The sequence below is a fragment of the Danio aesculapii genome, chromosome 11 (assembly GCF_903798145.1).
Source record: "Danio aesculapii chromosome 11, fDanAes4.1, whole genome shotgun sequence".
In the NCBI taxonomy this organism is placed as follows: domain Eukaryota; kingdom Metazoa; phylum Chordata; class Actinopteri; order Cypriniformes; family Danionidae; genus Danio; species Danio aesculapii.
In genome coordinates this window covers 37,882,163-37,892,608 of record NC_079445.1, presented here as the reverse complement: position 1 = coordinate 37,892,608, position 10,446 = coordinate 37,882,163, and the positions used below count along the sequence as shown (strand labels likewise).

The window sequence follows — 10,446 nt, the reverse complement described above, 5'->3', positions numbered from 1 at the left end:
AACGAACCGCCCCACCAGGTAATGGCGGAGTCACCTCCGATTTCTCGTAACGTCTCAATATGGTGGCGAGTGCCTATTTATAAATAGATAGTAGATATATATAGATAGAGAAATACTAGCTTAATAAAGTGCGTCTACTGTGGTCAGACTATTGTGTCAGAAATCAAAGGAAATTTATTTTCCGGCGTGTTTGAGTCGTGTGTGTTGTCATTGTCTGTCTGGCCTTTGCAGTGCTCCCAAGATCTTGGCACTGGGGTCTATGCAAAAAAAAAAAAAAAAAATGGAACAAACCAAGAGGTCTTTTGCAGGATGTATTACATGTGTGAAATCTAGTTTCTTGATCTTTGAGGAGGTGTTGTATAGTATATGTTGCACCTCACAAAATGGAAAAGAAATGGCAATGGGATTAGCAATGCAGTGGACTGAAACTTGCACTTGAGGGTAACGGCCTGTGCACATCGGGATGATTATTGCTCATGCTTATCACAACATTTACCACTGGAACTACCAGAAGTGTGTAGACCATTTCAATGTGGTGATATCTGGCACAACATTTCCTGCTTGTTGCCAAACGATTTCACAACCATAACAAGTGGCAATTTAATCATATCCTAATGTTAAAACACCTGCCATAAAATTATTTATCAATATGTGGACCTTTTTGGATTCTTGGGAGCTATGGAAATTAAAAATGTAACGCAGGAAATTCATCCCTTACAAAATATAACTGCAGTAAATTGAAGTAAAACAGCAGTATATAGAAGTATAACTGCAGTAAAATTAAGTACAATTGCAAAATTACAATACAATGAAGTATAAACCTAATACAAATACAGTACAATAAAATTCAACTGCAGTATAAGTTGGAGTAAACTGGAGTAAAGACATGCAAACTCCATCTTAACTGCACTTGATTGAAAACTTGATTCTTAATATTGTGGTTGAGTTTTAACGGAACATGGTATATCATTTATTGCACTTAGGTACATAAGTATTATTTATATGTTTTATTATGTATCGCAGTATTGTAGATGTATTTCTGTAGTTAGTTGTTCTTCTAAAACGTGCAATACAATATATTGTGGTAATACTTCAGCAATTCAACTGAAGTACTGAAACCTCATTTAGAAACAATTGTCCACCGAGCAGGAAATGTAGTAGTTTTACTGCAGTTGTATTGCAATATACTTAAATAATGCTGTTTTTTTTTTCGTGTCCAAAAAAACTGCACTTTTCAGAAGTTCACTAAAACTGCAGTATTACTTATAAAAAACTGCAGTATTCTTAAAAAAATAAATACATAAACTGCAGTATTTTTTGTAAGCAATTGGGACCATTGTTATGGTTTACAGTACATCCCTTAAAATGGTCTATAACTCATTCTGACGTATTTATATATAAAAGTCACATCATATTTACTTACATTCAAAGCATTAAGCATATTTTATGTAATCATTACCATAAATAAAGATCTTTTTGGTAATAGAGCCTATAAATGTGGACAGGTAAATGTGTAGACCGCCCGTGCTTCATTGTCATTCTCACTTTTTCAGGCAGGAGAGCAAGTTTTTTTTACGACACTGAAGATAATTAAAAGACATATCTGAAGTAAAGTTTTGTTTTTCCTATCAGAAAGTTATGTTTTTGTTAGCATAATTTTGCTAGGCAGCATAGGCATGGATATTCAAGATCACAGAAAAGCAGCAGACACTCAAATGCATGCGGTCATTTTGTCCGCTATGGTAATTAAAGGTAGAAATAGATCATAGATCTTTTGTGTTTTGTTATTTTAATAGAATAACAATGTTAGAAAGAAATATACAGATATTTAAGAAAAGTCAGGCTATTGTAGATATGTGGTTTTTATTTTAACAGAGTTATTTAATGACTAAATTTTAAAACAGTCAAAATGACAGCCTCTGTTGTTTCAGTGTTAACGCCTCGTGACTAAATAAAAGGGACCGATTTGAGTGTGGAAACCAGTGTGTAAAACATCAAGCATAAATGACTAAAAAAAATGCCTTGGGCTCATTTATTTGCTTTGAAGTGTTATTTTAATAACTGGCTGCTTTTGTTCACGTGCCTTGAGCTGCTGAAGTTACAGTAAAACATGGCTTAATGGCGCTCAAGCACAAATGGTCTAGCCACTCCAAATCAAATAGGATTCGATAGTGAGTTTCAGTTAATTTTCTTTTATGGCTTGTAACCTTTTTTTCTGCAAACTTTTGAGCTGGTGTTTAGTAGAGGAGGTTAAACAGAAGTGGAAAAGCTTATACGATAAATGCACTAGGAAAAAGCATCAAAGTGTGCTACAAGCGAGTGTCAGACGCATACAGTTGCACATCGTCACCTTGTGTACCAGGGTATTTATGTTTGTCATGTATTGTTAGGGAGTGATTTTGCATATTCACTTTGCTTATCGACAGTGAAAATCTCTTGAGTATATGTGCCGATATGAGTGACAATAAACACAAGCTAAAATCGCCCCGGTGCGCACAAGCCTTAAAATTGTGTTCACATTTTCAGTGTAAACGCACTGTAAAATAGTTCATCCTCCAAAAAAATGAATTTCTCCATTATTTTGTCACACTCAAGTCATTCCAAACTTGTCAGACATATTTTGTTCTGTGGAATAGGAAACCATTTTATGTACAAAAAATATATATATAATGGAAGTCAATTGAAGCCAAAGCTTTTTAATTACCAACATTTTTTGATTTAGCATAATTGAAGTAACTAAGTTACTGAGTGAACTGTTTGGTTTGTATTCAGTGAGCATATCTGTAATGTATTGAGGTTCTAGGCCATGTAGTGATTTATAGATAAGTATTAATACTTTAAAATCTATTCTGAATGTAACTGGGAGCCAGTGTAAAGACCTGTGGACAGTTGTGATGTGCCCTGATTTCCTGGTTCTGATCAGAATCCTGGCAGCAACGTTCTGGATGAGCTGCAACTGTCTGACTTTTGGGAAGGCTAGTGAGGAGTCTGTTACAGTAATCCACCCTGTTGCTCATAAAAGCATGAACAAGTCCTCTCTGGAAACAAAGCATCTAATTCTTGCAGTTTTTTTAGATGATAGTATGCTGATTTAGTTACTGCTTTGACATGCCTACTGAAACTCATATCTGACTCCAGAATCACACCAAGATTCTTGACCTTATTTTTGTTGTTTGACTCTTAGAGCCAAGGTACGCATTCACCAACCTCATCTCTGTTCCCAAACGCAATCACTTCAGAGTTCAGTTTTGCTTTCCACTGACTTCCACAATATGGTCAAAGAATATAATAGAAGTAAATGGCAACAAAAAGAGTTTGGTTCCCAGCTCTCTTTAAAACATCTTTGTGTTCCACAAAAGAATTTAAGATGTCACAGATTTGAAATGACACATTTTCCCAAATTAAAACGAGCATTTTGCACTATAAAAAGCCATTATTTGAATTTACTGTTTTAAAAAGTGAGTAAACCCGATGCATTTAAAGCAGTTAATTGCATAATTAAGTCATTTTAACAGGTTTTTATTTAAGTAACTAATTGATTTTACAGTGTGTGGTGGACTATTGATTTAACATCAACACAATTCAAGTGGAAGCTTACACTGAGATGGTAACACTTGTTTTCCATTGTCGTATACTCTGTCATTTCCCTGCCGTTGTTTGTAGTTGTGCAGTTCACATTAAAAGTTTGGCAAAGCCCAACAAATAGCCAAGATCAGACTGTTAAAATGACCTGTTTGTGCTTCCATGTTGCATTAACATTCTTGTTATTCAGGCGCCTTCATGTTAATTCCAGAACCTCAATCTCCTCTGTTCCGAAGTGTTCTGGAAGATCATTCTTTGGCTGCATTCACAAAGTGTCAGAACTAGTTGTATTTTTGGGCTTCACAAATTAAGCTTTGAAACACTCAGAAGTTGTAATGCATTGTGCAACTTTGGATATGATGACTTTATGTGACTTTTAATGGTTAGTTTAGACCATTCTGTCATAATTTTACCCATGCTAATTGAAATTTGTTCATCAGAGAGCAAATATTTTGAAATAAATTAAATGTCTTACCGGGTGGCACAGTGGCTCAGTGGTTAGCGCTGTCGCCTCACAGCAAGAAGGTCACTGGTTTGAGTCCCGGTAGGTCAGTTGGCATTTCTGTGTGGAGTTTGCATGTTCTCCCTGTGTGTGCGTGGGTTTCCTGTTGGTACTCCGGTTTCAGTCCAAAGACATGCTGTGTAGGTGCATTGAATTAACTAAGTTGTCCGTAATGTATGAATGTGTGTATGTGTGTGTGTTTGGTGTTTCCGGTTCATTCCTCTGTGGCAACCTCTTAAATAGAGAGAAAGCCACCATGAGAATAACATCAACAGTAGCTCAAGCATGAGAACAAACCTCATTGGTTCTGGCGTAAGCGTAAGTGACAAACAATATTGAACCTCATTGGTTCTCACACATCAAGCAAGCATGCTTAAGTTTCTGTGACCAATTTGAATCATTAATAAGTGAATAAAACCCCCAAATGAAGTGGTTCTTCGCACAAAGTGGTTGTATCTATTTAAACTACACATATTTTGAGCCAACAACTATTGGATCTGGGCGATGCAGTGGCACAGTAGGTAGGGCTGTCGCCTCACAGCAAGAAGGTCGCTGGTTTGAGCCTCGGCTGGGTTAGTTGGCATTTCTGTGTGGAGTTTGCATGTTCTCCCTGGGTTCGCGTGGGTTTCCTCCGGGTGCTCCAGTTTGCCTCACAGTCCAACGACATGCGGTACAGGTGAATTGGGTAGGCTAAATTGTCCGTAGTGTATGTGTGGGAATGAGTGTGTATGGATGTTTCCTAAGAGATGGGTTGCAGCTGGAAGGGCATCCGCTGTGTAAAACATGCTGGATAAGTCGGCAGTTCATTCCACTGTGGCGACCCCGGATTAATAAACGGACTAAGCCGAAAAGAAAATGAATGAATGAAAAAACTATTGGATCTGATTAATAATGTTCTCATTTGTTGTTCTGAGCACTACACATCATATGGGTTTGAAATGAGATGATGGTGAGTAAATGTCATTACAGCCAAAGTTACACAATGTTTCACCTTCTTTCTTCCTCACAATTTGAGCATTGCCTTTAAAATGAATAACTGCTGAGCCAAAAAGGAGAGCATAATTCTGACACTGCGTTTAATTTAATTTTGGGCTTATCCGTAATGTAGATGTCACTTTTTGGTCATTGTGAGTATGTCTAGCTGATTCGAATGTTATCACTTGATTTAATTGGGCATTATTAGTGATTTCATCTGATAGATATGGGCCAGTAGGGGTCTTCTACGCCTACTAATAGGCTCAGAAGGCTGTTATCATCCATTCACATGGTTAATCAGCTATAGATCACATACGGCTGTTATTTATTTATGAGAATTATTTATATTACTTATTAAATTTCCCATTAATTGGATTTTATTAATGTCTGCCCCTACCCCAACCCTAAACCCAACCGTCAGTAATGTAAAAACAGATCTGGAGTCTTCTGTATTAATATAGCTGATTAACCCACGAAAATTATTTAGTGAAGTTTATTTAAAAACTAATTTCGAGAGGATTGTTCTTAGCTGCTCCCGCCTCAGCTCATGATTGATTCACCAATCAGATGATTCCTAACTCACTATAAATAACCAAAGTTTTTCTTATCTCAATATCTTCTTCTTGAAGAACCCCACCCCCCCTCCACCCCTACTCCCCCTACTTTCCAGATGGGCGACATGGCGACCCAGTGATTAGCACTGTTGCCTCACAGCAAGAATATCTCTGGTTAAGTCCCTACTAAACCAGACGGAATTTCTGTGCTGTTTGCTCGTTCTCTCCATGCTCATGTGGGTTTTTCCTGGGTTCACTGGTTTCCTCCCACAGTCCAAAAACACGCAACCTAAGTAAATTGAACACACAAAAAATTTATACCATACCCACGCTTTTAGCGAGTACACCTCTCCTCAGTCATCCATATCTGTCAATAGCCAAAAATAAGCTGGGGTTAGTTCATCTACCTGAGCTCAAACTCCCATCTCGCCCAGCAAACGGGAGGGAACCCAGGGCTCGAGAATCTCATAAGCTGAGGGCTCTCTCCTGGGACAGCATGCCAAACAAGCTTTATTATCAATCATCAGCTAAGTGTGAACTCTTCAATATTATTTATTAAATTTCCCATTAATTGTATTTTATTAACATCTACTTCTACCCCAACCCCAAACCGTCACAGTAATGTAAAAACAGATCTGGAGTCTTCTCTATTAATATAGCTGATTAACCATGTGGGTGGATGATAACAGCCTTCTGAGCCTACCAGTATGTGCACAAGGCCCCTACTGGCCCATATCTAGCTGATAACCACTGATAATGCCTATTAATTTGAGTGATAACATTCGAATCGGCTAGACATATTCACAATGACATCGAGTGTCAAATGAACAAGTAGTTTTCAATCATTGTCACTTAATTCTAGAATATTCCCATGTTGCTTTCCTGAACCTATATTTATTAAGGAACACAGATCCTGAATCTGTCCACACGACATGTAAAAACCATATTGGATGTTTCTGAGTCCAGTTTCAATCAGCAGTGGAGTGTCTGATCTGATATTCTACTATTTATGTCTGTCTGTCTGTTGTGCAAGTCTATAATTGTATTGTAAAGCAAAGCAAGAGGATGAAAAAAAAAGAAAAGAAATAAATAAAGACGTCAGACTTGACCTTCTGGGAGACATACTGCAGTCCTCCACCTTCAGGACCTTTTACTATTGAATACTTGAAGTAGGAGGATGATTCTCCTGCCTTGGGAAGAGATATAATATACAGAACAAAGAAGTACAGGAAAAAAATAATAATAATAATAAGAGAAATGTTGATTTATGTGGTGATGATGCATGATTATGTACATTATGTGCCAACTCTGGGCTGTGGTGAAAATGAAATCTCTACGCAGAAATCAATAATAATAAAAGGAAGTCTTTAAAACGAAGCGATCTCTAGTTCGAGGTCCAACTTAAAGAGAACGAAAAGATTTCTCTCTATATTTATATTATTTATAGTTGTCGTGTGCATTGTTTCTTTAATTTCACGATGTCCTAAAAAAATGCAAACCTCTGGATGGATACAAACCACTGTGACAAATGCCAGAAAAGAAATAGTATAATTGTTTTTTTAGTTTTTACTTTTTTAAGATATTTATTATTATTTACGTTACTTTTTTTGGGACTGTAAGATTTGTACATGATATATTAGTTCTTTTTATTTCTGTACAGCAGTGCAAACACGTCCAATGTGTGTGTCCGCATGCTGAATGACTCTGTGTGTATGTGTGCATCACGGAGGACAAGCGTTGGCATTATGATGGTGTGTACTGTGTTTTGAGTATATGATGTGTCCTCGCCCACATCTTCCTGCCCACTGCCAGTGGATTTTTTTTGCCCGTGCAACAAAATGAAAAGCGTTCGCATGTTTTGGGGGTGCAGATCTGAGATGCTAAACGAGTGTGGGATATGCTTGCATGACTGTTTCTGTGTATGCGAACAGGATTGTTTCAGGGTGTGAATGCTGTGTGTATGAGTGCGTGTGTGTGTGTTGCAGAAAAAGTCGACTGGGGTGTTCGGTGTGAAATCTGTCATGTTCGATGTTTTTGAACCCTCGAACTCCCTGATATTTGCTATTGTATGTGTCGTAACCCCCAACTATTCTTGAGTGTCAGTCGGCTTGTTTATATCATTAAATAAAAGTGACTTTCTTTCGGAGATATGGTGTTTCATTTTTTTTAAATGTTTATTCACTGAAAAATATTTTTTACAGAGTCCTCATAACTATACGTCTTATGTAAAATGCACCATTCAAAAGTTTCAGCTCAGTAATTTTTTTTTATGAACTTATGATATAAATATATACAGGATAACTGTACACTACCTTACAGAAGTGTTGTCGACTATCCAAGTTTTTGGAACAGCAAATAATAACTTGACTTCTAGTTGATCATTCGGTATCAGAAGTGGCTATAATGAAAGGCAAAGGCCTCTAGATTACGCTTATTTTACCAAAATAAAATATGATCATGCCTTGATTTTTAATGATTTAATTAGGACAGTAAGGTCTGACTTTGCTTAGACAAAAATCTTGTCACTTAACAGAAATAATGTAGAGTATAGAATATAAAGTCATGGTGCAATGTAAAAAGAATGAATATTGTGTATGACTCCCATGAGCTTGGAGGACTGCATCCAGAGTGGCCCAGCCAGAGCCCAGATCTAAATCCTATTAAACATCTCTGGAGAGATCTGAAAATTGAAATTTTTGTACTGTATTTTCTTTTATCAACATTTAACAAAGATGTGCCAGTTTTGCAATAAACTGCCCAATTTCCACAATATTCATAATATTATTCTTTAATCCCCCTTCCCACAATTCACAAAAATGTTTATATTTCATACACTCAAAAATATTTTTTACTTGTTCCAACTACTTACAGTAGCTAAAATGAGTTGAGACAACACAATTCTTGAGATTTCATTGGGACAACTGAATTTTTTTTATGTTCAATCCACATAAATTTGATAAAAGTGTAAAGTTAACTTAATCGATTTGTGTTGGGACAACATGAATGAATTGTGTGGAACCCTGCATTTTTTACAGAGTAACTTAGTACAATGCTAGTAAGCTCAATTGTTAGTTTGAACACACACACAGACACACACACACACACGCGCGCGCACACACACACACACACACACGCACGCACGCACGCACGCACACACACACACATAAAAAAGCAGAATAAAAATGGCATCAGATGAACACAGTAGTTCAAGTTCAATTCATGTTCATCCAAAACTGATACCTGATACGAGTTAGTGGAATGGGATAATGCTACATTAGTTAACTACACACCTCTTGAATATTGGTGTCTATTATCAAATTCATTCATTCATTCATTTCCCTTCCAGCCACAACCCAGTACTGTGAAACACCAATACACTTAATCACACACACATATTCATACACTACAGACAATTTAGCTTACCCAATTCCAACATAGGCTTATTCTGAAAACGTAGCGCTTTATACATTTCTGAAATTGCGAATTATGTAGCCAGAGATATGTATGGATGCATTTCATCTTTAAATTGGACGCTACGGTGCGGTTCGATGTCGTTCCTTTTTGCGCTAGCAGCTGAGCGCTAAACTCCGAATGGACGGCTTTCCCACTGTTACCAGTTTGTCCATTAGCTTGCAGCATATGGGACATGAGACTCAGAGGTTAGTTGACTGCGATGGCGGGCTCCAAGTCCGGTGAAGAACGGTTCCAGAAAGAAGGTGACAAAAACAAGTAAATAACAGGGTGAGAATGTGGTAAAATCTGAAAATGTGGTAAAAATCGGGGCTTTTCTGGATTGCTTTTAAAAACACTGTCAGTTTGACTTGGGGAAGGGGGTAGGTGGAGGGTTCGATTGGTCGGTCAGTCAGTGAGTTGACAGTGGCCTCTTGTGGATTTACTCGAGAAGAGCAGGTGCGAATGGCACTCACGAGAGAATTTTGAGATCTGAAAAAAGCGTACACAGCGGCCTCTGGTGGATTCGTGAAAATAAAAACAGCAAAAAAAATTTACCTCTTGGGACAAATTTGGTGCTCTCCAAAAATACATATAGGGGTACGTTTTTAGAATGAGCCTTGGTTGCGTAATTCACCTACAGTTTAGCACATGTCTTTGGACTGTGGGGAATCCAGAGAAAACCCACATGAACACAGGGAGAACATGCAAACTTCACACAGAAATGCCAAGTAGCCCAGCCAGGACCCAAACCAGCAACCTTCTTGCTGTGAGGCAACAGTGCTAACCAAGCCACCATGCCTCCTATCAAATTAACAGACAATAAGGCACTTTACACCATGTGTTACTGTAAGAAGATCCATTATGCAATTTAAAATCACGATTTATTATATGAAACAAAGGTTGTTTTCACTTGATATCAAATGTGTGACTTTTCAGACTTTGTCCTTTCAGGGGATATATAATTGCCTTCAACCACAACAGTGTTAATAGTGTGAAAGCAATCTGATTAAATGCAGTTTCAAATAAAATAGGTTCCAGATGTTAAAATTGGTGTGGCACAGTAGTTTGCAATGTCACCTCACAGCAAGAAGATCGCTGGTTCAGGTCCCAGGCTGAACCAGTTGGCATTTCTGTGTGGAGTTTGCATGTTCTCCTCGTGTTTGTATGGGTTTCCTCCAGGTGCTATTGAATAGTTTACTTGAATACACTAAATTGGACATAGTGTATGAGTGTGTGTGTGTGTGTGTGAATGGGTGTTTCCCAGTACTGGGTTGCAGCATGAAAGGCTTCCGCTGCTTAAAACATATGCTGGAATAGTTGGCGATTCATTCCGCTGTGGTGACCTATGAAATAGAGTATAATGGCTTATTTATACTTCTG

The 10,446-nt window shown here is 37.7% G+C and overlaps 1 protein-coding gene across 1 annotated transcript in view; it reads right to left on the bottom strand.

Annotated features, from left to right (window-relative positions):
• Positions 1-8,374: 8,374 nt before the first annotated feature.
• LOC130236939 (protein disulfide isomerase CRELD1) overlaps positions 8,375-10,446 on the bottom strand; it is an 18,560-nt gene continuing 16,488 nt past the window's right edge. Inside the window, exon 6 of the mRNA XM_056467698.1 lies at positions 8,375-10,446. This exon is cut by the window's right edge and continues 806 nt beyond it. The gene's annotated coding sequence lies outside the window, so the exon portion shown is untranslated.